The 25,766-nt window shown below is 38.4% G+C and overlaps 1 pseudogene; it reads left to right on the top strand.

The window, feature by feature from the left end:
• The first annotated feature begins 1,960 nt into the window (after positions 1–1,960).
• The window catches only part of LOC126063151 (uncharacterized protein C12orf29 homolog), a 40,190-nt pseudogene continuing 16,384 nt past the window's right edge, over positions 1,961–25,766 (top strand).

The following is a 25,766-nucleotide window of genomic DNA, read 5'->3' as shown; positions in this document are numbered from 1 at the left end:
TCTAGTAAAAGGAGACTAAGTATTGAGTGGGATAAAGAGAACCCTAAGGAGTTCTAAAGAGTTAGGGCTGTGAGAGTTCTGAAGGAAGAAATAAACTTTGATAGGTCCTCCATCCCCCAAAGCTGAGATTCAGATCTGTTGGAGAGAGTGTGGCTGTGGCTCACTATATAGGGAAGTTTGCTAAGATCCCACAGGCTGGCAAGTAGAAAATGCCTGCTGGGGTGGCAGCAAAGGTCTCTGGGAAGCTACCCACTGGGGTGGTGGTGAGATTCACTGGGAAGCTGCCCACTGGCTGCACCAGAATCAGAAAGAAAAGCCCCTTTGTCCTTCAGCGTTCCTCCAGTGCTCTATATTGACAAGGGCTGACAGTGTTCCAGCTGGCAAAGGAGAATGTCCATAGAGCCCAGCTCCAGTACGACTAAGCAGAACAAAGAAAGGTGGATTTGGAGCTGAGACACAATCAACTAATGATTTTCATGCACTCTAAATCACAATGGAGTGCAGATGCAGAGTGTTAACACTTTGGTGACCCAATTATTTTGTGCTTTTTTTTTTTTTTTTAATATTTGAGTAGATTTTGTGTGTGTGTGTGTGCTTTAGATAAAGTTTTAGAGAGCAAATTAGTTTCTCATTAAACAATTAATATACGTATTGTGACACTGGTTGCCAACCCTGCGACATGTCAACACTCTCCCCTTCTCAACTCTAGGTTTCCAGTCATCCAGCTTTCCTGTTCCCTCCTGCCTTATTGTCCTTGCCCCTGGGCTGATATGCCCATTTAGTCTTGCATACATGGTTAAGCTACACGTATTATTGTTTGTTTTATGGGCCTGTCTAATCTTTGGCTGAAGGGTGAACCTCAGGAGCGATTTCAGTACTGAGTAAAAAAGGGTGTTGGGGGGGCCAAGTTATGGGGGTTTCTCCAGAGCTTTTAATTTTTTGCTGATACCATGTGTTTTCATTAACGGAGACATGCTAAATCATTGAGTGTATTTGAATTTTTGGTAGGTAGTATGGATTTTTTTCTTGTCCCTTCCCAAAAGCCTACCCTGAGTGTTTGGTAGTACAGATGAAGTACCACTAATTATACCCAAGAGTCCCCACCAGGTTTATTGGTACATATGTGTAACAAATAAAATTTTTCAAAATTTCTGTTTTTTCTACAAAAAATTCAGACAGCTCATACAATACTCTGTAAAAATAGCAAGTTTCAGTACACACTGTTTCTTCAATTTCAAACAGTCATAAAGGCCCCTGCCTTGCGGCAGCACACACCATCAGTAGTACAGCAGCTTCCCAATAAACCCCAGAGGCTGAAAAAGCTCGTGGTTGCTGTATGCGCCACCAGGCACAAAAAGGTTAAAGAGAAAAAAAAAAAGAAAACCTTCTGAAGGAACAAAAGAAATCATAGTTTCGCTGGAATCAGATTCTACCTTAAAACTGAGAGTTCAATATATCCACTGCTACCCAGCGGATTCCAACTCACAGAGACCCTACAGGACAGAGTAGAACTGCCCTATAGGATTTCCAAGGCTGTAAATCCTTAAGGAAGCAGACTGCCACATCTTTCTCCCCTGGAGAGGCTGGTGGGTTCGAACCATTGACCTTTCAGTCAGCAACCAAGTGTGTTAACCACTGTGACACTAGGGCTCCTGGGATTTCAATATAGCTCATCCTAATTCTCTATTATAAACAAATACTCCTTCATAAGCCTTTTTAACATTTATGTTTTCCTTTTATAGACAAAGAATCTAATAGGTCAAAGGAAGAGCACAAAATATTTCCTTTTCCAGCCTTCACAGTCACACTCTCCGACTGAGAGAGAAGCAGTGAAGGTCAGGGTTCCTGAGAGACCACAATTCTCTAAAACTAAAGGCCCTCATGAAATACCAAATTATTTTTACCACAATTTTTATTTTCCTTTCATCTCATTCCATTCTGCTAAATTAAATATATCAGCATGGATGCAATAAAAAGAGAAATGATGAAATTTCGACCCATGGGGCACAACCATGAACGCACCCACCCTCACTCAGCAGATGCTGACATGCAGGAAAAAGAACCCCAGCAGTTTCGGCTCTTACTTGCAGAAAGTACTCAAGGTATGTATTCTACCTGGAGGGTCTAAGTCTACTATCGGACTTGCTTTGGGGAACAAATTCTTGCTTCTTTCTTGCTTCTGTTTGAGTCTTCAGCATAACAAGCAATTTAATCAGCTCAGCTCCACTAGAAGTCTTCAGATATTTGCATATCAGCACTGCTTGTCTCCCTCTTTCCTTATTAAAATTGGCATCTAGCATGTCACAACACAGGACTGCAGAGCCAAGCACCTTGGGCCAATGACAGCACAAATACAATTGCTTGCTCAACAACCTAAGCTACGAACTACCAGCCTAACCACTCATCCTTTACATCTGCATTTTACCAGCTGTAAGAAAATTCACATTGGCTCCCAGCTTTTCGAAACAAATCTGGAGAAAGATGTATTTTGTTGTTAATAAAAATGCTTAAATAAAAAAGCTTCAACAAAAATATCTCGCTCACATAATAAAACACTGACAGGCCAGGGAAAAGGTGAGAACGTTTCAAATAATTGCAGCAGTGATGTGACGCCTGCAGAACTTACGTCACTATGTTCAAACACTGTGTTCAAATAGACAGTAAGAAATTGTGCATATCGATAAATTAGCCAGTAGGCTGACAGTACCACTAAGAGACTCAGGTCGCAATATATTTGCAAATCGAAACCCAATAATCAAAGAGGATTTAGTGATCACGCAGTGAGTGATCCCCCTCAGCAACTTGCTTCTAGATGAGTGAACTCAGAATTACTATTAAACTAAATTAAATTATTGACTTTAAAAATCTCATTTGTAAAGCATGGGAGAAACTGTTCTCTATTCATAAAATCCACTCTCCCACACGGCCTGTTGTGCATGGTATAGCCATGTGAGTAATTCTCACCAAAGGAATGTGGCAAGAAGTAATTTATACCACTAGTTTTTTTTCCAGGAGAAGGCTTTTAAAAACTGGGTGTGCTGCCTTCACACTTTCTTTCCCCTTCCATCAGCTGGATGCCTAAGATAACATGGCCACAGATCTGGAGAATGGAGAAACCACAATTTGGAAGAAGCCTGTGTCCCTGAGTCACCACATAGAGGGGAATTTTCCATTGAGCAAGCATACCCAAGTTGGTCTGTGCTATGAGGGAAAAATACATTTCTGTCATGTTTGAGCCATAACAGATTCTGGGGTCTCTAGGTTTCTCGCCTTCCATGTGGGAAATCTGAGTTCGATTCCCAACCAATGCACCTCACGCGCAGACACCGACTGTCTGGCAGTGGAGGCTTCCATGTTGCTATGATGCTGAAGAGGCTTCAGAGGGACTGCCAGACTAAAATGAACTAGGAAGAAAGGACTGGTCATATATTTCTGAAAATCTGCCAATGACAACCCCATGGATCACAACGGTTCAATCTGCAACCGATTATGAGGATGGTGCAGGACCAGGTAGCATTTTGTTCCATTGTGCCTGGAGTCACTATGATTCAGGGGCCAACTCAATGGCGGCTAACAAACACAATTATTATGTATCTCCTTAACCCAGACCCAGTGCCATCGAGTCGATTCCGACTCATAGGCGACCCTATAGGGCAGAGTAGAACTGCCCCATAGAGTTTCCAAGGAGCGCCTGGCAGATTTGAACTGCCGTCTTCTTGGTTAGCAGCCATAGCATTTAACCACTACACCACCAGGGTTTCCTTGTATCTCCTTACATGTTACAAAATAGAAGAACTATTCTGAGGCAAGCTATAAGAAGTTCGGAAATCTGCTCTTCTTATTCCTAAAAGCTATTTTATTCTAGACAAGTCATCTAATCTCTCTAGCCCTAATTTTGTCTGCTAAGAGTGTAGATATGTTAGACATACCCACAGAAAAACATCTTCAGGAAGATTTAAAATGCATTTATAAAGTATGGCCAAAAAGTTGTTATGTCAAAGAAAATAAATATTGCATGTTTTGAGGCAGTTTTAGGAGGTGACAGATGACAGAATCTTGATTACATTTGGGCTTTTGGCACATGCCAGCACTTTCCCATTGACATTTATTCAAAGTGACTAGTGACCTACAAAGCCACCAAAATATCTATCAAAGTAACTGAAACACCAGGCTCCAAACTATAAATACTTTATGCGAACATGAATGATGCTTTCAAAATTCAGTCCTCTCCGTAGTACTTAGCACTATGTTTAGTCCTCAGCACATAATTATGGAATCTAATCGGTCAATTAGGAAGGAATATTCATTTCTCTTAACTTAGTTTGGATTGGCTAAAATCATCAATACTTCCAAATATGCTCTGCACCGTTAATAGATACATTTGAGGTTCTCTTCTACATTTAACGTTATTTAACTTGGTTTTACAGGTAATTAGTTTATAGCTTTGCTAGTGGCAAATCCAACAGCCTTTCTCTAACTCATTTCCTCTTTTTTATTTTTGAACCTGCAGAACACTTTTTCCAAAATTATCTATTCCCTTGGTTGTATCAATTGCACATAATAGTGGCATGCCTCCTACCACTCCAGTTTATTTTTCTTTTTTGGTCACTGTACCCATTTTTCTTACAGGCCTTCCTATGAAGTTTTTTTTTTTTTTCCCCCTTCTCTCTCTTTCATGCTCTTCTATCTCGGAGCTGGTGATGCCCAAATTTTTGTCTTTAGTTATGCCAATTTTCCTGGGATCTCAAATGCCTATTATAAACTACTTAAAAAATATCGTTTGCTTTCCTCAACCTGGTAGCATAGTGGTTAAGTGCTACAGTTGTTAACCAAGAGGTTGGCAGTTCAAATCCACTAGGCACTCCTTGGAAATCCTATGGGGCAGTTCCACTCTGTCCTTCAGGGTCACTATGAGTTGGAATTGACTGGACAGCCATGGGTTTGGGTTTTGGGGTTTTTTTCCTCACTATGACTTAATTTCAACATGTCAACATCTTCTCTTCTTCCAACATGAATGTCTATCCCGCTATATACTTCTTTGAATTAGTCAGTGACATCTACATTCTGCCAGTTTCAAAGCCTTTGAATATTCATTGAATTAGCCTTCTTCTTCATTTTTCACATTCAATTTGTTGCCAAGTCTTTTCAGTGTTCACTAAAAAGTACCTATTGAATCCACCACTTTTTATTGCTATGATCAGCATCTCAGTCCAGCGCTCAATTTCAAGTGTGGACTTGATTACTGTATTCTAATAAAGTCTTCATGAGTTGGAATTGACTCAACAGCAAGGAGTTTGGGTTTGGTTTTTCAATTGGTTTCTCTAACTCCAAGCTTCTCTCATTCCAACCTATTATGTACTTTTCTGGCTGTACCTTGGAACCACCAGGGAGCTTTTAATAACACATGGATACAAGGATCCTCCCCAAGAAATGCAGATTTAATTGGTCTGAGGTGCAATCTGAGCACTAGGATCTTTAATTCTCCACATTGATTAAATATATAGTCAATATTGAGAACCACTGAGGTATACACTTGCCAGTCTACGTTTATTCTCAGGAACTGCGTCCTTTTTTGTGGATCTAGTATGTCAGAGCAATTCTTTCATTATAGTTTCTAACTGGCTATTGTTAGTATATAGAAAAAGCTACTAATTTCCACACATTAATTTGTAAGTGGACATCTTAGTGAATTTTTTCATCTCTATAAGATTTTTTTAAATGGTATCTTGGGCTTTCTAGGTATGTAAACATATCATCTGCATTAGTTTCCTATGGTTGCTGTACCACATTACCACAAATTTAGTGGATTAAAACAACACAAATATCTTAGAATTCTGGAGGTCAGAAGTTTAAAATGGGTCCACAGGACTTAGTTCTTTGCAGAGACTCTAAGGGAGAATCTGTTTCCCTGTCTTTACCAGCTATATGTAAATGCAGCTTACATTCTCTGACGTGTGACTCCTTCATCCATCTTCGAAGTTAGCAAAGTAGCATCTTCTCTCCTCTATGGCTTCTTCTTCCATTCTTACATCTTCTAACTCTAATTTTACTGCTTCTCTCTTACAAGAATGCTTGTAACCGCATTGGGTCCATCCAGGTAATCTAGGATTGTCTCTGAATCTCAAGAGCATTACCTTAATCACATCTGCAAAGTCCCTTTTGCCATACAAGGTAACATACAGCTTTCAGAAATTAGAATAAGGGTATCTTTGGAGGCCATTATTCAGCCTGCTATATCATTTTTTTTAATGTCATATTTGAACCAATATATCAAATATATTGCCATTTCAACATGTCATTACATAATTATTGAATTATTTATTTCATAAAAAATCTTCAAAATCCAAATGTATACATTATGCTTAAAGCATTTCTCAATTCTGACTAGCCGTGTTACCATGCTCAGTAGCCACGGGTGGCTCATGGCTATCATATTGGACAGTTAATCTTGTCATTGTCGTTTGTTATCAAGGAGTCGATTTTGACTCATGACGACCCCATGTGTGCAGAGTAGAACTGCTCTGTATGGTTTTCAAGACTGTGACCTTTTGAAAGCAGATCATTAGGCTTCTCTTCTGAGGCACCTCTGGGTGAGTTCAAACCACCAACCTTTCAACCAGTAGTGGGGCACTGAACCGTTTGTACCACCCAGGGACCTTAGTTCAATTTTAGAGGGTGATTATTTCTTCCTAATACCATATCTGCAGTTTTAGTAACTGCACTAGAGGACACTAGTTGAGATAATTTAGAAGTGATGAGTTTTCTAGGCCATTAGTTGACAAACTATGGTCTTTGGGCCAAATTCAGCCCATTGCCTGTTTTTATAAATAAAGTTTTATTGGAACACAGACATGGTCATTTTTTTGTGTACTGTCTATGGCTGCTTGCTCAACAACAGCAGAGTTGAGTAGTTTTGACAGTGACCATATGGCCCACAAAGCCTAAAACATTTACTATATGGCCCTTTATAGAAAACGTTTGCCAATCCCGTCTAATCTCCAAACTGAAATCTCAGAGATAAAACATACAAAAAATGCATTTTTTAAACAGCTTTATTGAGATATAATTCACCTATTTAAATTATACAATTCAGTGGTTTTTAGTATACTAACAGATATATGCAACCCTCACCACAGTCAATTTTAGAACTTTTTCATCATTTCAGAAAGAAACCCCATACCTTTAACTATTATCACCTTATTCCGTGACCCTCCCTCCAGGTTTGAGCAATCACTAATCTACTGTCTTGGTATGTCTCATGTCTTTTTGTTCATTACTGCTTTCTTTTGCCCTAAGTGAATATACACAACTTTTTTTTTTTTTTATATGTATGTATAGGTTATTATCTATTTCTGAATGTAGGTATTCCCTCCTGGTCTTACTATTTGCTAAAAAGTAGTTGGGGGCAGAGTTGAGCTTAGAATAACATCCTCTATTATGGGGAAATATCTTTCCTCAGTTTTCAGAATTCCTACCTTTGGAATTAAGAAGATTATGCAAACTCACAGGTCCTCTTTTTAATTTAGTGTTTATCTCTGCTCAGCTAAATCAGAAGAGGACTTAAAAAATCTGACTGATGCTTTTCCTCTTTCTTGTACTCTGCCTCACCCCAGGTCATGTCTGTTGGATCAGAAGCTGTCTCAGAAAAGGAAAAGATGTCAGGCATTTTTATAGTATGAAATTAAGTTCCAAAGGGTGTGTTTTCTGCTTCTCCCTAGGCCTGTGCATACTCAGGTCATCTTCATTCCTAGTAAGGGACTCTTTAAGACTTTTAGGACAAATTTAGTAACATTTAGGACATTTTTACCCTTGTTTATGTTTGAAGTAATAAGACTCTATGAGGGGGTAAAGAAAGACCGAAGAAGAATTGACACCTTTGAACTACGGTGTTGGCAAACGATATTGAATATACCATGGTCTGCCAAAAGAAGGAACAAATCTGCCTTGGAAGAAGTATAGCCGGAATGTTCCTTAGAAGCAAGGATGGAGAGACTTCATCTCACATATTTTGAACATCTTATCAGGAGGGATCAGTCCCTCGAGAACGACATCATGCTTTGTAAAGTACAAAGTCAGTGAAAAACAGGAAGACCCTCAACAATATGGACTGACACAGTAGCTGCAACAATGGGCTCAAGCATAACAAAGACCACGAGGATGGTGAAGGACCAGGCAGTATTTCGTTCTGTTGTGCATAGGCTCATTATGGGTTGGAACCAACTTGTGGCATCTAACAACAACATGAGGGGATGAATTAACACACTCCTTCCCAAGCACCAGGAGCCAGTTGCCACCAAGTCAAATCTGACTCATGGTGAGCCCATGTGTGTGTCAGAGCAGAACTGTGCTCCATAGGCCTGATAGTTAATGTGTCAACTTGGCTAAGCTATGATTCTCAGTGATTTGGTAGATAGTATAATAATCACCATCTGTTTTTGTGATCTAAGAAGCCAAGCAGTTGAAAGAGGAGTTTCCCTGGGGTTTGACCTGCCTCCAGTATATAAATGATGTTCTAGCAAAGATCGTTCTCTCTCTTGACCCTGCACTCTTCTAATCACCTGACCTCCAGTTCTTGGAATGTAGGCCTGCAGAAGTCTTCAGCTTGAAGCCTGACTTGCAGATTTTGGATTTGTTAGCTCTTGCAACCATGCGAGCTAGCACAAGCCTTAAGCATTCCATCTGACCCAAGGATTTAGGATTTGCCAGACCCCACAAATGCGTGAGCCATTTCCTTGAAGTAAATCTCTCTATGTATATATGTATATATACACTTCGGCGTTTCTCAAGCTGAAAGAACTGAAGAAAAAATTCAAGCCTCGAGTCGCAATAGTGAAGGATTCTATGGGGAAAATATTAAACGACGCAGGAAGCATCAAAAGAAGATGGAAGGAATACACAGAGTCATTATACCAAAAAGAATAAGTCAATGTTCAACCATTTCAACAGATGGCATATGATCAGGAACCGATGGTACTGAAGGAAGAAGTCCAAGCTGCTCTGAAGGCATTGGCGAAAAACAAGGCTCCAGGAATTGACGGAATATCAACTGAGATATTTCAACAAACAGATGCAGTGCTGGAGGTGCTCACTCATCTAAGCCAAGAAATATGGAAGACAGTTTCCTGACCAACTGCCTGGAAGAGATCCATATTTATGTCTATTCCCCAGAAAGGTGATCCAACTGAATGTGGAAATTATACAACAATATCATCAATATCACATGCAAGCAAAATTTTGCTGAAGATCATTTAAAAATGGCTGCAGTAGTATATTGACAGGGAACTGCCAGAAATTCAGGCCAGGTTCAGAAGAGGACATGGAACCAGGGATATCATTGCTGATGTCAGATGGATGGATCCTGGCTGAAAGCAGAGAACAACAGAAGGATGTTTACCTTGTTTTATTGACTATGCAAAGGCATTCGACTGTGTGGATCATAACAAATTATGGATAACGTTGAGAAGAATGGGAATTCCAGAACACTTAATTGTGCTCGTGAGGAACCTTTACATAGATCGAGAGGCAGTTGTTTGGACAGAACAAGGGGATACTGATTGGTTTAAAGTCAGAAAAGGTATGCGTCAGTGTTCTATTCTTTCACCATACCTAGTCAATCTGCATGCTGAGCAAATAATCCGAGAAGCTGGACTATATGAAGAAGAACGGGGCATCAGGATTGGAGGAAGACTCATTAACCACCTGTGTTATACAGATGACACAACCTTACTTGCTGAAAGTGAAGAGGACTTGAAGCATTTACTAATGAAGATCAAAGATGATAGCCTTCAGTATGGATCAGACCTCAACGTAAAGAAAGCTGGACAACGAATAAGGAAGACTGAAGAAGAATTGACATGTTTGAATTGTGGTGTTGGCGAATATATTGAATATACCATGGACTGCCAAAAGAACGAACAGATCTGTCTCGGAAGAAGTACAACCAGAATGCTCCTTAGAGGCAAGAATGGTGAAACTGCGTCTTACATACTTTAGACATGTTGTCAGGAGGGATCAGTGCCTGGAGAAGGACATCATGCTTGGCAGAGTACAGGGTCAGCGGAAAAGAGGGAGACCCTCAACGAGGTGGATTGACACAGTAGCTGCCAAGAATGAGCTCAAGCATAACAACGATTGTAAGGATGGCTCGGGACCTGGAGGTGTTTCTTTCTGTTGTGCATGGGGTTGCTATGAATCAGAATTGACTTGATGGCACCTAACAACAGCAACAACAAACACTTCACTGCTTTTGCCCCTCGAGAGAACCCAGACTAAGACAATAGGGTTTTCAATGACTGGTCTTTCAAGCATCACCATGGTTGCTCAAGAGGAATGGATTATAGGATAAACAAGAGTGTAGTATGGATATCACTGAAGATACTTCATGAACTTAGTCAAGAGATGATGGTAGCTTGGACTAAGTTTAGGACTGTGGAGTCGGAGCGAATTGAACAAGTTAAGGTATATTTTGGAGGTAGAACCAACAAGACACTGATAGATTGGGTATGGAAGGACAGAAAAAGACAAACAATGATTCCTAAGTTTTGCATCTTGAGCAACAGAAAAAATTAATAATGCGATTTTCTAAAAGAACATTAGGAGAAGAGCAGTTTGGGGAGGCATAAACCAATAATTATGGCATGGGTATTTTAAGTTTGAGATCTCTATTAGGTATGCAAATTAGAACATCCAATAGGGAGCTGGATATAGCTATCTGAAGTTCAGGGGATATGACAGGTCAAGGTTACATATATACTTGGGGGTCATCAGCAATGAATGTATTTCAAGCCATAGGCCTAGACGTGATCACCTAAGGAGAAAAAAGTACATAAAGAGAAGCAGACAGAGTAAGATGTCTGGGAAACTTCGATATTTAACAACCCCATAAATGAAGAGGAGCCTGCCAAGAAGACTGAAGTCTGCAAGTACAGCTCGAGGAAAATGTTTTAAGGAGAATGGAGAACTATATCCAATGTTGGTGAAAGGCCAGTAAGATTATATCAGAAAAATAGACATTGGACATTGAATTTTCCAAGATGTAAGTTGTTGGTGACCTTGATAAGAATAATATCACTGGAATCATCAGAAAAGTGACTAGAGGTTAAAATAAAAAAAGAGTAAGGACAGTAAGTACAGACAACTCTTTCAAGAATGTTTGCAGGGAATAGAGTCAGAAAATGAGGCATAGTGGGAGGGGATGTGTGGGATAAAGATGGTGACACAAACGTGTTCCTATGCTGTCTGGATTGATCCTATTAGAGAGGGGGTGCGTTAATGATGCAGGCGAAAAAGGAGCTAACTGAAAGACTGAAGTCTTCTAAGAGGCTAGAGGAGACTAGGGAAATCCAGAGTACAAATGGAGGAGTCAGACTTTTCTGAGAAAAAGAAGTTTAAGACTGAATTAAGTTTTAATTGTTTGTGACTGATAGACTGAGATACTACTCCAAGGCTGGACCACATGGATTTGGGCTTACATTTGAATCCTATATCATTTTTTAGCTGCTATGTCCATTGCTTGGCAAATGTCTTTCATAGTTGTTAGATTTGTACCTATTTCTTAGTTTTATTGTAAAGAGAGACAGTTTTTATTCTTTTAGGAATGCTGAAGACAGGTGAAGAGAAATATTGTCATTCATTCCTGTAATATTTTCACAGACGTTTTCTACTATTTAAAATAAAATCAATAGCACTATTAGTTTAATATTTTCCAAGATCCTCATCATCCAGGCATGGCTTATAGATTTTACATTTCTAAAAATTCTGTCACCCTCCCTCCCTATTTTTATAGCTTTCTCTCTCTATCTGAAAGACAGCACAGTTTAAATACTATTGGCTTGAAAGCGAAGTAGAGAATATTTCCCTCATCTCAGTGTTTTCTCTAAGGGTATCCTAGGAGGATGCTTAATTAGAAAACAATGATTTACGTGTTTAATTCTTTTAACTAGGTTCAAAACAATACAACTGTATTGGCATAATTTATTTTTGACCAACATTTCCAAACTCATTTTCCAATTTGTAGAACTGAGTTGAGATATTGACTAATTAATGAAATTAACTTATTATTTTCATAATGCTATTGCATAATCATCAATCATCCTTGAATATGAGTTAGGAGTTTTATGGTGGTTTGTTCACAGGCAGTGTAATATGCTACGTCGGGTGATGTAAAAAGCCCAGAGAACTGAGATCGTTTCTATGTATAAGCATCCTTCGTCAGATTGAAACAAACAAACATTACTCTGAAGATTGGACAAGGGTAATGACTCCATTTCTTCTTAGAGCTGTCCCTTAAAAGCCACAGGAAAGTTCAAACCTCTCTCATGTCACGTATTCAATTTTGACCTTGGAATATAAGAGAAACAGCACAAAATATAAAATTATGAAACCTGGGTTTATATTCTAGCTTTCTCCCTTAAACACCTGGGACCATGGGCAAATCATCAGTTCTGAACTGTTAGTTTTGTCCTCTCTAATCCTGGGATGAGAATATTTATTTTTGTGAGGATTAACTGAGGAAATGTTTATGAAAGCATTTTAAATAGCAAAGCAATATAAAAATATATTTTTGTTTTAGTAATTATTATCATCATCATCATTATTATTTGGACATGTCCCAGAGCTGGATCCCTCATTTATGATCATTAAAAATAATGCTTTATGAAATAGTGATTGTATGTACATATTTGAATGAATCTAGAAAATTAGCAACTTGATAAGTAAGCTAAAACCAGTTATTTTTATTTTTATTCTCCCCCACATGCACATTCTCATAAATGTGTGTTGAAATGTTTATTAAATGTTGTTATCAGCTCATTCCTGCATTTTCAAAATGCTTCCTATAAGCACAGCCCTCAGTTTTAAAGTAGCTCACACTTAACTGAGCTCTTACTTTGAGCTAGAAACTGTTCTGAGAATTTGAAATGAAATCTCATTTAATCATCCTAATAGCTCTGGTGGCATAGTGGTTAACAGCTTAGCTACTAACCAAAAGGTAAGCAGTTCAAATCCACCAGCTGCTCCTTGGAAACTCTATAAGGTGGTTCTACTTTGTCCTATAGGGTTGCTATGAGTTGGAACCAATTCGACAGCCCCTAACAATAATGACAATAATAACTCTATAAGGGAGGTACTGTGATGAGCTCTACTTTAAAAATACAATTTCCCTATGGTAGGCAATTTCAAATTCCTAAAAACGGTGCTTGCCTTAAAACACTGGAAAGACAAATGAATCAGCTTGTGGGTCCACCCCTGGGGAATGTGTTTGTCATGAAAAGGGATTTGTATTATACCATCTTCAGCATCAGTTACAGTTTATATTGGAAACTTGAATTTCCCTGCCGAGCATATTTTGTGACATTTTCACTAACCTCCTAATTGAGAAAAAGCTGAGCTATCAACTGTCAATTCTGATAATTTTAAAGCGAAAGGGTAATTTGTATCGACCTCATTCCAAAAAACTGTGCAATGTAGATATAAGGTTACACCAACATGGGCCTTGGAGAAGATTCTCCATGGAGACAGACCATTGTATCTTCCACAGGAACTAGGACAATGTGAAAAACATAGGCTCTCAGTAAATGCTTGCTGAATTGAACTGAAGCAAGATTGCTAAATTAGATAACAGGAGAAAAGTCAAAAGAGTGAACGAGAAGCAGGTTATTGGAGAAATAAAGAAAACAGAGGTAAATTGCCCTGGGCCTCAGCGGTATTAAGTGTAGACATGAGGTACACTCTGTGAATGTGTTTGATAGTGGATAGCTTCAGTTGTTTAATCACTTGCCAAGAGAACGATACTTGGAATAATTTTGAACATAAAGACTGTTCAATCACACCATTTTGTTCTTTGTTAAATGGGGAAGTCAGGTGAAAGTATTTTGACATTTTCAAATATTTGTCAAATGTAAAACATGAGTCCTTCATGGCATTTGTTCTCACATCTTGCTTAACAGTTCCTTCCTTGAAATAACAGGACTTATTTTATGTGGGGTGGAAACCCTGGTGGCATAGTGGTTAAGTGATACGGCTGCTAACCAAAGGGGTCAGCAGTTTGAATCTGCCAGGCACTCCTTGGAAACTCTATGGGGCAGTTCTACTCTGTCCTATAGGGTCACTATGAGTGGGAATCGACCCGATGGCACTGGGTTTGTTTTTTTTTGGTTTACATGCGGGGTGAGTGGAAAGATCATGGGATTTCAAGTCAGACCAACAGGTTCAAATGTTATCTCTGCTACTCTGACATTGAGCAAGTCATTTAACTTCTCTGATGGTTGTTCTCAAATTTGAAGATGCATAGAATCACTCGGTATGCTTGTTAAAATGTGGATTCCCAGGCCTCACTCACAGAGATTCTTGTTCAGTGATATAGTGTAAATCCCAGGAACCAGATTTTTAATAGGAATTCAAAGGTATTCTAAGGCAGATGATATAGGATTCTCACTTAAAGAGTGTCCTAAAAAAAAAAAAAACAGAGCAAACCTACTGCTGTTGAGTTGATTCTGACTCATAGTGACTCTATAGGACAGGGTAGAACTGCCCCATAGGTTTCTAAGACTGTGAATCTTTATGGAAGCAGACTGCCACATCTTTCTCCTAGAGGGCAGCTGGTGGGCTCCAATCACTGATCTTTCAATTAGCAGTCAAGTACTTGAACCAGTGTGCCAACCAGGGCTTCTCAAACAGTGCTGTATGAATTGATAATATCTTATCTGTAAGTAGGAAATGATAATACCTACTGGACCAGGTTATGGGGGAGGGGGGTGAGTTGTAGTAAATGAAATAACATATGTGAAGTCATATAGCTCAGTACTGGCATACTGGAAGTATTAAATAAATGTTGCCAATAGGAATACAAGGAAAATTCCTAAATATTATAAATGGCATTTATACAAGGCCAACAGCCAATATCATCCTAAAATGAGACAGACTGAAACCATTCCCACCGAGAACAGGAACCAGACAAGGGTGACCTTTATTACCATTCTTATTCAACATTGTGCTGGAGGCCCTAGCCAGAGCTATAAGGCTAGATAAAGAAATAATGGGCAACCAAATTGGAAAAGAAGAAGTAAAAGTATCTCTGTTTGCAGATGATGTGATCTTACACACAGAAAAACCTAAAGAATCCTTAAGAAAACTACTGAAACTAATAGAAGAGTTTAGCAGAGTATCAGGATACAAGATAAACATACATAAATCAGTTGGATTCCTCTACATCAACAAACAGAGCAAAGAAGAGGAAATCACCAAATCAACACCATTTACAGTAGCCCCTAAGGAGATAAAGTACTTAGGAATACCCAAAGGTGTAAAAGACCTATACAAAGAAAACTACAAGTCACTATTGCAAGAAACCAAAAGAGAAGTACATAAGTGGAAAAACATACCTTGTTCATGGATAGGAAGACTCAATATTGTAAAAATGTCTATTCAGCCCAGAGCTATCTATAGATACAACTCAATCCCTATCCAAATATCAGTAACATTTTTTAATGAGATGGAGAAACAGATCACCAACTTCATATAGAAGGGAAAGAAGCCCCAGATAAGTAAACCATTACTGAAAAAGAAGAACAAAGTGGGAGACCTCACACTACCTGATTTTAGAACATATTTATACAGCCACGGTAGTCAAAACAGCCTGATACTGGTACAACAACAGATACATAGACCAATCGAACAGAATTCAGAATCCAGACATAAATCCATCCATATATGAGCAACTGATATTTGACAAAGTCTGTTAAAAGGGGAAAAGACAGTTTCTTTAACAAATGATGCTGGTATAACTGGATATCCATCTGCAAAAAAATGAAACAAGACCCATACCTCACACCATGCACAAAAATGAACTCAAAATGGATCAAAGACCTAAATATAAAATCTAAAAATGATAAAGTTGATGGAAGAAAAAATAGGAACAACATTAGGAGCCCTAATACATGGCATAAACGGTATACAAAACATTACTAGAACTGCAAAAACAGCAAAAGAGAAATTAGACAACTGGAAGCTCCTAAAAGTCAAACACCTATGCTCATCCAAAGACTTGACCAAAAGAATAAAAGATTACCTACAGATTGGGAAGAGGTTTTTAACTATGACATCTCCAATCAGCAGCTGATCTCTAAAATATATATGTTACTGCAAAAACTCAACAACAAAAAGACAAATAACCCAATTAAAAAACAGGCACTTCACTAAAGAAGACATTCAGGTAGCTAACAATACATGAGGAAATGCTCAGGTTCACTAGCCATTAGAGAATTGCAAGTCAAAACTACAATGAGATTCCATCTCACTCCAACAAGGCTGGCATTAGCGCAAAAAATACAGAATAATAAATGCTTGGGCCGTTATGGAGAGACTGGGACACTTATATACTGCTGGTGGGAATGTCAAAAATGGTACAACCACTTTGGGAATCGATTTGGTGCATCCTTAAGAAGCTAGAAATAGAATTACCATACAACCCAGCAACCCCACTCCTTGGAATATAATCTAGAAAAGTAAGAGCCTTTACACAAACAGATATATGTACACTCATGTTCACTGTAGCACTGTTTACAACAGCAAAAAGATGGAAGCAACCAAGGTGCCCATCAACAGATGAATGGATAAATAAATTATGGTACATTCACACAATGGAATACTATGTATCGATAAAGAACAATAATGAGTCCACGAAACATTTTGTAATATGGAGGAACCTGGAAGGCATTATGCTGAGTGAAATTAGTCAGCTGCAAAAGGACAAATATTGTAGGAGACCACTATTAAAAGAACTCTTGAAATAATCTATACAGAGAAGAAAATATTCTTTGATCATTACAAAAGGGTGGAGGGAGAGAAGGGGGGGGACTCACAAATTAGATAGTAGACAAGCACTAATTTAGGTGAAGGGATGGACAACATACAATACAGGAGAGACCAGCACAACTGGACTATACCAAAAGCAAAGAAGTTTCCTGAATAAACTGAATACCTTGAAGTCCAGAGTAACAGGGGTAGGGGTTTAGGGACCATGGTTTCAGAGGACATCTAGGTCAACTGGCATAAAAAACTATAATGAAAACGTTCTACATCCTATTTTGGAGAGTGGCCTCTGGGGTCTTAAATGCTAGCAAGCGGCCACCTAAGATCCAACAATTCGTCTCAACCCACCTGGAGCAAAGGAGAATGAAGAACACCAAAGACAAAAGGTAAGTATGAGTCCAAGAGTTGGAATGGGCCACGTAAATCAAAGACTACATCAGCCTGATACCAGATCTAGATGGTGCCTAGCTACAACTGCTGACTGCCATGACAGGGAGCACAACAGAGAATCCCTGAAGGAGCAAGACAGCAGTGGGATGCAGACCCCAAATTCTAGTAAAAAGACCAGACTTAATGGTCTGAGACCAGAGGGACCCTGGAGGTCACGGTCCCCAGACCTTCTGTTAGCCCAAGACAGGAACTATTCTCGAAGACAACTCTTCAGACAGGGACTGGACTGGACTACAAGACAGAAAATGATGCTGGTGAGGAGTGGGCTTCTTGAATCAAGTAGGCACATGAGTCTATCCGCACAGCTCCTGTCTGGAGTGGAGACATGAAGGCTGAGGGGGACAGAAGCTAGCTGAATGGACACGGAAACACAGGGTGGAGAGAAGGAGTGTGCTCTCTCATCAGGGGGAGAGCAACTAGGAGTATATAGCAAGGTGTATATAAGGTTTTGTATGAGAGACTGACTTGATTTGTAAACTTTCACTTAAAGCACATTAAAATTTAATAAAAAATAAATGTTGCCAGGTGTCATTCAATAATTTCCTGAAGCTTACAAAACTCACAGAAAGTGCTATAGTTATTATTATAGACATATTATTATAGCAAAAGGGTATAAATCAGTATCATCATAAACCAAACCAAACCTGTTGCTGTCAAGTCAATTCCAACTCATAGTGACCCTATAGGACAGAGTAGAACTGCCCCATAGAGTTTCCAAGGAGCACCTGGCAGATTTGAACTGCCAACCTTTTGGTTAGCAGTCATAGCACTTAACCACTACGCCACCAGGGTTTCCAGTATCACCATAAAGAAGGGGCATATGGGCAAGGCCCTCCCTTTGCAGTCAGGAAGCTCTCAGAGACCCAGTATTCACACTTTTGTTCGCTTCATTATGCTTCAATGATTGAGGACTCATTGCATATGCATGATAGGTTAAATTATGCTTCGTGTTGTTAGTTGATATCAGGTGGTCTTTTTAAGTTGGCCCCCTCCACTCATCAGCACAAACCTCCAGGTATAATTTAGATAACAAAGGTACCTCAATAACTCAGAAAATCGCAAAGGTTTTGAGTTATCTTCTCGGGAAACAAAGGCAAAACTGCATTCCTTTAGATAAATTTCTTTTTGGAACATATTATTGTGCTTTAGGTGAAAGTTCACACGGAAAATTATTTTCCCGTTCAATAATTTATACCCAAATTGTTCTGTGACATTGGTTGCAATCCCTGCAATATGTCAGCACTCTCCACATTTCTACCCTGGGTTCCCTGTTTTCATTCATGCAGGTCTCCTGCCTTGCCCTACCTTTTCATCTATGTTTTTGGGTAAATGCTGTTCTTTTGATCTCATATAGTTGATTGCTTTAAGAAGCACATTCCTCAAGGCTGTTATTGTTATTATATAGGACAAACCATTAATTGGGTGGAAAAGAGTGGGTTCATTTCCAAGTTAGAAGGGAATCTTAGGAAAAGAGACTCTGGGATTCCTCTAGTCTCTATCAGTCTAGCTAAGTCTGGTCTTCTTCATGAATTTGAATTTTGTTCTACATTTTTCTCCCATTCTCACTGGGACTTTCCATTGTGTCCCTGTTCAGAGCGGTGGGTAGTGGTAGCCGAGCACCATCTAATTCTTCTGGTCAAGCTAGAGGAGGCTATGGTTTTTTCGTGTGGGCCATTAGTCCTCTGGACTAATTGCTTCCTTGAGTCTTTGGTTTTTCTTCACTCTCCTTTACTCTAGATGGGAAAAGACCAAATGTTGTATCTTACATGGCCTCTTGCAAGCTTTTAAGACCTCAAATGTTCCTCATAATTAGGATGTAGAACATTATCTTTATGAACTATGTTCCACCTATTGACCTAAGATGTCTCCCGAGACTATGGTCCTTAGCCTTCAAGCCTGGTAACTCAGTTCCACGAGGTGTCTGGATATGTCTAAGAAGTTTCCTTAACTGTTCACTGTTCTCCCTGTGTGCTACATTTCTATATATATATATATATATATATACGAAACCCTGGTGGCGTAGTGGTTAAGTGCTATGGCTGCTAACCAAAGGGTCGGTAGTTCCAATCTACCAGGTGCTCCTTGGAAACTCTATGGGGTAGTTCTACTCTATCCTATAGGGTCACTATGAGTTGGAATCAACTTGACGGCACTGGGTTTGGTTTGGTTTTTGGTTGTATATATAGATACATGTATATGAATATACATGCAGTGCAAATATGTATACACAAATATCCACATCTATATCTACATAAAATTAACCACACCTTTAATTAGTTCAGTCGAAGAGACTTCTCCCTGCTCTGAACTCTTTCAATTATTATTGCTGGAGACATCTATTTAGCACTTAACATATGCTATTTGGGAAATGCTATTTGCCATTAAAATAAATGCCTTATTGAGGACTGGATCCCATGTTATAAACCTCTTTGTAACCTGGTGCCCAGCAAAGATCCTCAAACATAATAATAATAAAAAAAACATAATAGTTGTGTGATAAATGTTTAGTGATGATACTTACAAAACAAATAAAATGTAAATAAAAATAATTTAAATAAATACGACTCTTGAAATAAATCTTGTTTAAAACTTTAATATTAAAAATATTTAAATAAAAAAACGGAAGTTTTTGATACCTAGGAATTCAACTCTTACATTAGCTGACCTTGGCACTAATTGCATATTGTTTTCGCTAATCATCTCCCTTCTGCCTATTATTTGAGACCCAGTTCAAGTTCCAACTTCTCTTTAAAAGCTTCTCTGATTACTCCAGGTTTCATTGGTTTCCTTCCCTTCTGATCTCCTGTAATCTCCTTAGAATATAACATATCATTTTGTAGTAGTAGAAGCAGTGTAATGGCAGAATTTTTCCTACTCTTACCCTTACTAAAAAATCATCAATTCACTTACCAGAAATCTAGATCATTCACAGTTGGTATGTCATAATTTAAGTGCCTCTCTCTCTAATGACTCTAGTCAAAATTTACTTTCATTTCCTCTAAATGCCCATAATACTTACACTGTGATACTTTTCACATTTTTCTTTATTAACGATTATCTAAGTACATACTTAGCTCTTATGCAATCAAAGGAAAAGTTAGGTAACAAGGTTGCAGGAGATGTAACACTGAGAACCTCAGCAACACGAGTTCTTGGACCTTCCCTCTGGTCTTCTACTATGGTTTTGAGTAAGCTACAAACTCCATTTATCTCCCTACCTCTCAATTCATATTCTCAAATCAGCTCTTCATACAAATAGTTAAGATTTCATCAATAGCATTAAGTTTAATGTTCTGCTGCTACATTTGGAAAAGAAGACATGCAAGAAGTAACTTCAAATTAAAATTGTAACTCAACTTCAAATTGTTCCTATTTTTACTTTTTCTCCAACTTTTTTTTTTTTTTTTTTGGAAAAATTTCAAACCTAATGAGAAGTCATAAAACTAATTCACCATTAGTTAGCATTTTTGCCAGACTTTCTACCCCTCTCCCATCTCTCTCAACTATGTGAACTATGTGTACCACGTAGCAAACTTCCTGACACTTTACCCCTAAATATCTCCCCCACTTAGTTGATCAATTAACTGGGGGAGCAAGTGTGGCACCAATAGAGCAATTGGGGTGGTAGCAGTATAGGCTGGAAGACTATTGTAGTCACTGAGTCAGAGTTGACTGGATAGTAATGGGCTATATTAGGAAGTAAATGTCTTGAGAGCAAGATCTACTTCTCACTCATCTACATTTCCCATTTTATCTAAAACATTTATTTCCACATAGGAAACAACAAAAAAAAACAACCAAACTCGTTCCTGTTGAGTCGATTCCTACTCACAGCAACCTTACAGGACAGAGTAGAATTTCCCCGCAGGGTTTCCAAGGAGTGGCTGGTGGATTTGAACTGCCAACCTTTGGTTAGCAGCCGAGTGCTTAACCGTTGGGTTGCCAGGGGTCCAATATACTAGGCACTCAAAATCCTCAGATGGGCAGATGGGCAGGAAGGAACTTCATGGTGTGGATGTTTTCTTAAGTTACAAACGGATTATAAATTCCTTAAAGGGCAAGGACCATATTTTTTATGGTTACACTCCTGCAGTTGTTAGATGCCATTGAGTTGGTTCCAATTCACATATAGCGACCCTACATACAACAGAACGAAACACTGCCAAGTCCTGAGTCATCCTCACAATTCTTATGCTTGAGCCCACTGTTGCTGCTACTGTGTCAATCCATCTCGTCGAGGGTCTTTCTTTTTTCCATGACCTTCTACTTAACTAAGCATGATGTTCTTCTCAAGTGACTGGTCCCTCCTGATAACACGTCCAAAGTAAATGAGATGATGAAGTCTTAACACCTTCACTTCCAAGGAGGACTCTGGCTGTATTTCTTCCAAAACAGACTTGTTTGTTCTGGCAGTCCATGGTACATTCAATATTCTTTGCCAACACCATAATCCAAAGGTATTAATTCTTCTTTGGTCTTCCTTATTCATTGTGCAGCTTTCCCATGCATATGAGGCAACTGAAAATACCATGGCTTGGGTGAGGTGCCCCTTAGCCCTCAAAGTGACATCTTTGTTTTTCAACACTTTAAAGAGGTCTTTTGCAGCAGGTTCGCCCAATGCAATACGTCATTTGATTTCATGACTGCTGCTTCCATGGGCGTTGATTATGGATCCAACTAAAATGGAATCCTTGACAACTTCAATCTTTTCTCCATTTATCATGATGTTGCTTATTGGTCCAGTTGTGAGGATTTTTGTTTTAGGTTGAGGTATAATCCATACCGAGGACTGTAGTCTTTGATCTTCATCAGTATGTGTTTCAAGGGCTCTTCACTTTTGGCAAACAAGGTTGTGTCATCTGCATATTGCAGGTTGTTAATGAGTCTTCCACCAATCCTGATGCCACATTCTTCTTTATATAGTTCAGCTTCTCAGATTATTTGCTCAGCGTACAGACTGAATAAGTATGGTAAAAGGATGCAATCCTGATGCACACCTTTCTTGACTGTAAACCACACAGTATCCCCTTGTTCTGTTCAAAAGATGGCCTCTTGGTATATGTACAGGTTTTGCATGAGCCCAGTTAAGCATTCTGGAATTCCCATTCTTCACAATTTTATCCATAATTTGTTATGATCCACACAGTTGAATGCCTTTGCATAGTCTATAAAACACAAGTAAACATCTTTTGGTATTCTCTGGTTTCAACCAGGATCCATCTGACATCAGCAATGGGCTGCTAATTGAAGGCATAAATCAGCTCTTCATATAAATAGTTAAGATTTCATCAATAGCATTAAGTCTAATGTTCTGCTGCTACACTTGGAAAATAAGACATTTAAGAAGTAACTTCAAATTAAAATTGTACCTCAACTTCAAATTGTTCCTATTTTTACTTTTTCTCCAGCTTTTTTTTTTTTTTGAAAAATTTCAAACCTACTGAGAAGTTGTAAAATTAATTTACCTTTAGTTAGCATTTTTGCCACATTTGCTGCCCCGTCCCACCTCTCTCACCTATGTGAACTATGCGTAGCACATAGCAAACGTCCTGACACTTTACCCTGAAATATCTCAGAATGTATCTATATTTCCCATAAACAAGGACATTTTCCTACATAACCGCAATGTCTTTACTCAATCAAGAAATTTAACATGGATTCAATGATATAATCAAATATACAATCCATATTCAAATTTCTCCCCGAAGTCCTTTATACCTTTTTTTTTTTTTTTTTAACACAATCCATAATCCAGTCAACGTACACAGATTGCACTGGCTTAATATATCTCTCTAAAAAAAAAAAAAAAATCTCTCTAGTCTCCCTTAAACCAGAAAAATTTCCTTTAATGTACAACTATCCTTCATGATATTGACATTTTAATAGTCTGTCAGTTGACTTTTAGACTGTCCCACATTCTGGATTTGTCTGATTGTTTCTTCATGATGAAATCCAGTTTAAACATTTTTGGCAAGAACACTGCATAGATGATGTCGTATAATTCTCCCTGAATCACAGAAGACACATAATGTCAATTTGTCCTGTTAATAGGGGGCTGAACTTGACTACTTGATTACGGTGGTACCTGCCAGATCTTTTCTTTATAAAAATACCTTTTTTCCTGCCATTTAGTAGGATATTTTGAGACTGTGCAAATATTCCGTTCCTCAACAATCTTTCACCAAGGAGTTTTTACATCCATGAATGATCCTTGCCTGAATTAATTATTGTATTGGGTATTGGCGGTAGCAATATGGTTATATTATAATACTACCATCTCTTCCACACAGCTGGCATTCTTCTGTAAAGAAGAATATTTCAAATGCACACACACGTATTTTTGGTATCATTATGGACTTATGAATGCCTGTTTTACTCATTGTATTATAATCCATTACAATTATTTTTTATGCTCAAATTATACCAAATTCAGCCAGTGAAATACTCTCTTAGTTCACTTCCTGTGTCCACTTGACATGTTTGCAATAGTTTTTGAACACGTCCTTACTTTGAAGTGTCAAAAAAATCCCTAGACTCACCTTGTGCTTTCTCTGCCCCCAGTCTTGAAATTACTCATTTCTCAAAGGAGTCCTAGCTTCTTTTATTGAGTATTTAGGGGTTCACTATCCTTAATGAAGGCATTTAACTCAAACTTTTCAAGCTCAATTTTCAGTAGCAATTTGCTAGCGGGCCACTTCATTGTGTTCATATAACCTGAAGATGGTATTGATTTGAAACTCAAACACTGAACTGTTTTAAGAGGAGTGGTGGATGCCTCAGCTGTGCCTGGCCTGTGCTGCGAAAGGTTAGCAGGCAAATATAGGATGTAAAGTCAAATGTGTTTATTACCTGAAAAGATATTATGAGTAGTTTATATATCGACCTATGTGTTTCTGAAATTTATGCCTTAATATGCATTATATAGATACAGTGACATGCTGGCCTGTAACTTTTCTTTCCAGGAGCCCTGATGTTGCAGTAGTTAAGCACTCAACTGCTAACCGAAAGGTCAGCAATTTGAACCCACCAGCTACTCCACAGTACAAGGATGTGGCAATCTGCTTCCATAAAGATTACCGCCTTGGAAATCCTATGGGACAGTTCTACTCTGCCCTACAGGGTCGCTATAAGTTACAATCGACTCAACATCAACAGACTTTTTTTTTTTTTTTAAGTTTTCTTTCCCCTTAAATACCTCCGAATAGCCTTAGTCAAATTGTGTTCAGAATACCCTATCAGCTCAGTTTGAAAGCAGAGATGGGCCAACTTTTTCTGTAAAGACCAGATAATAAATATTTTAGACTTTGTGGGCCATTCAATCTCTGTTGCAACCCTCAAGTCTAAGGTTGTAACACAAAAGTGGCCATAGACCACATGTAAATGAATGGTTGTGGCTATGTTTCCAATAAAACTTTATTCGCAGAAAAAAGACATTGGGTCATAGTTTGCCAACTCCTGCCCCTCAACCAAACAAAAGTAATGACAACAATAATTACAGCAGCTATTCCTTCAGTATTATTATTACTACTATTTTTGCATTGTTGTTAGGTGCCATCAGGTCAGTTCCAATTCATAGCGACCCTATAGGACAGAGCAGAACTGCCCCATAGGGTTTCCAAGGAGCGGCTGGTGGATTTGAACTGTCTCAGTGGACAGTTCCATACAAGCTGAAAGCATCCCACCTCAATCATGTGCATCTCCCTGCTTTTGTGCCTGAAAGATTTCTCCAGCTTCATGGGAGCTCGCAGGGCCACTCAAAGTGCCTTGGATTCAACAATTGCAAGGGCAGCCTTCAACCAATCACCACTGGAATTGGTGGATAAATGATCCAGCTTCCCTGTCCTTCAATACCCATTTTTACAATTTATCACAGTCATACTTGTGGCATATTTTCTCCAGTTTGTTTATATTCCATTTTGATTATAAGTTTATTTATATGTGTGTTAAATATTTATGTGTTTTTATTGATTTGCACTGCTTTATTGGCTTTAGGCTGATAAAATCTTCTCCCAGGTAGTGATTTTGTATGTATTCTTTAACTTTAGAATCACTAAATCAAGTTTCAAAAAAAAAAAAACTACAGAAATGTTGATGAGAATCAAAGAAGATACATTTATTGGCATGTTATACTTCATCTTATTCAATTTTTTCATTGGTTAATTTAGGATGACTTTTCATAATCTTTTTTAAATGTCTCTCAGAAAGTTTATAGGTTTTTTTGATACGGAGGCCATGTATTTTGGGTTAAGATTATCCTTAGATTTGTACGTTCTTTACTGCAGTTATGACTTAAGGAGTTATTTTTCCATCCATTATATTCTGTAATTAGTCGAATTATTTGTAATTACCAACTTGTGTACATTTACCTTGTGTCTAGCTGAATATTCATACTAATATTTTTATTCTTATATAGGAGTGTATTTACTCAATTGTGTTCTGTTGAAATGCTATTAGCTATAAACAGAGACTGTGTAGGAACCAGCATGTTGAAAGTCACTGTTGTATGA

This window comes from Elephas maximus, chromosome 19 (assembly GCF_024166365.1).
Source record: "Elephas maximus indicus isolate mEleMax1 chromosome 19, mEleMax1 primary haplotype, whole genome shotgun sequence".
In the NCBI taxonomy this organism is placed as follows: Eukaryota; Metazoa; Chordata; class Mammalia; order Proboscidea; family Elephantidae; genus Elephas; species Elephas maximus.
The sequence above is the reverse complement of the archived record's forward strand: the minus strand, read 5'-3'. Positions and strand labels throughout refer to the sequence as shown.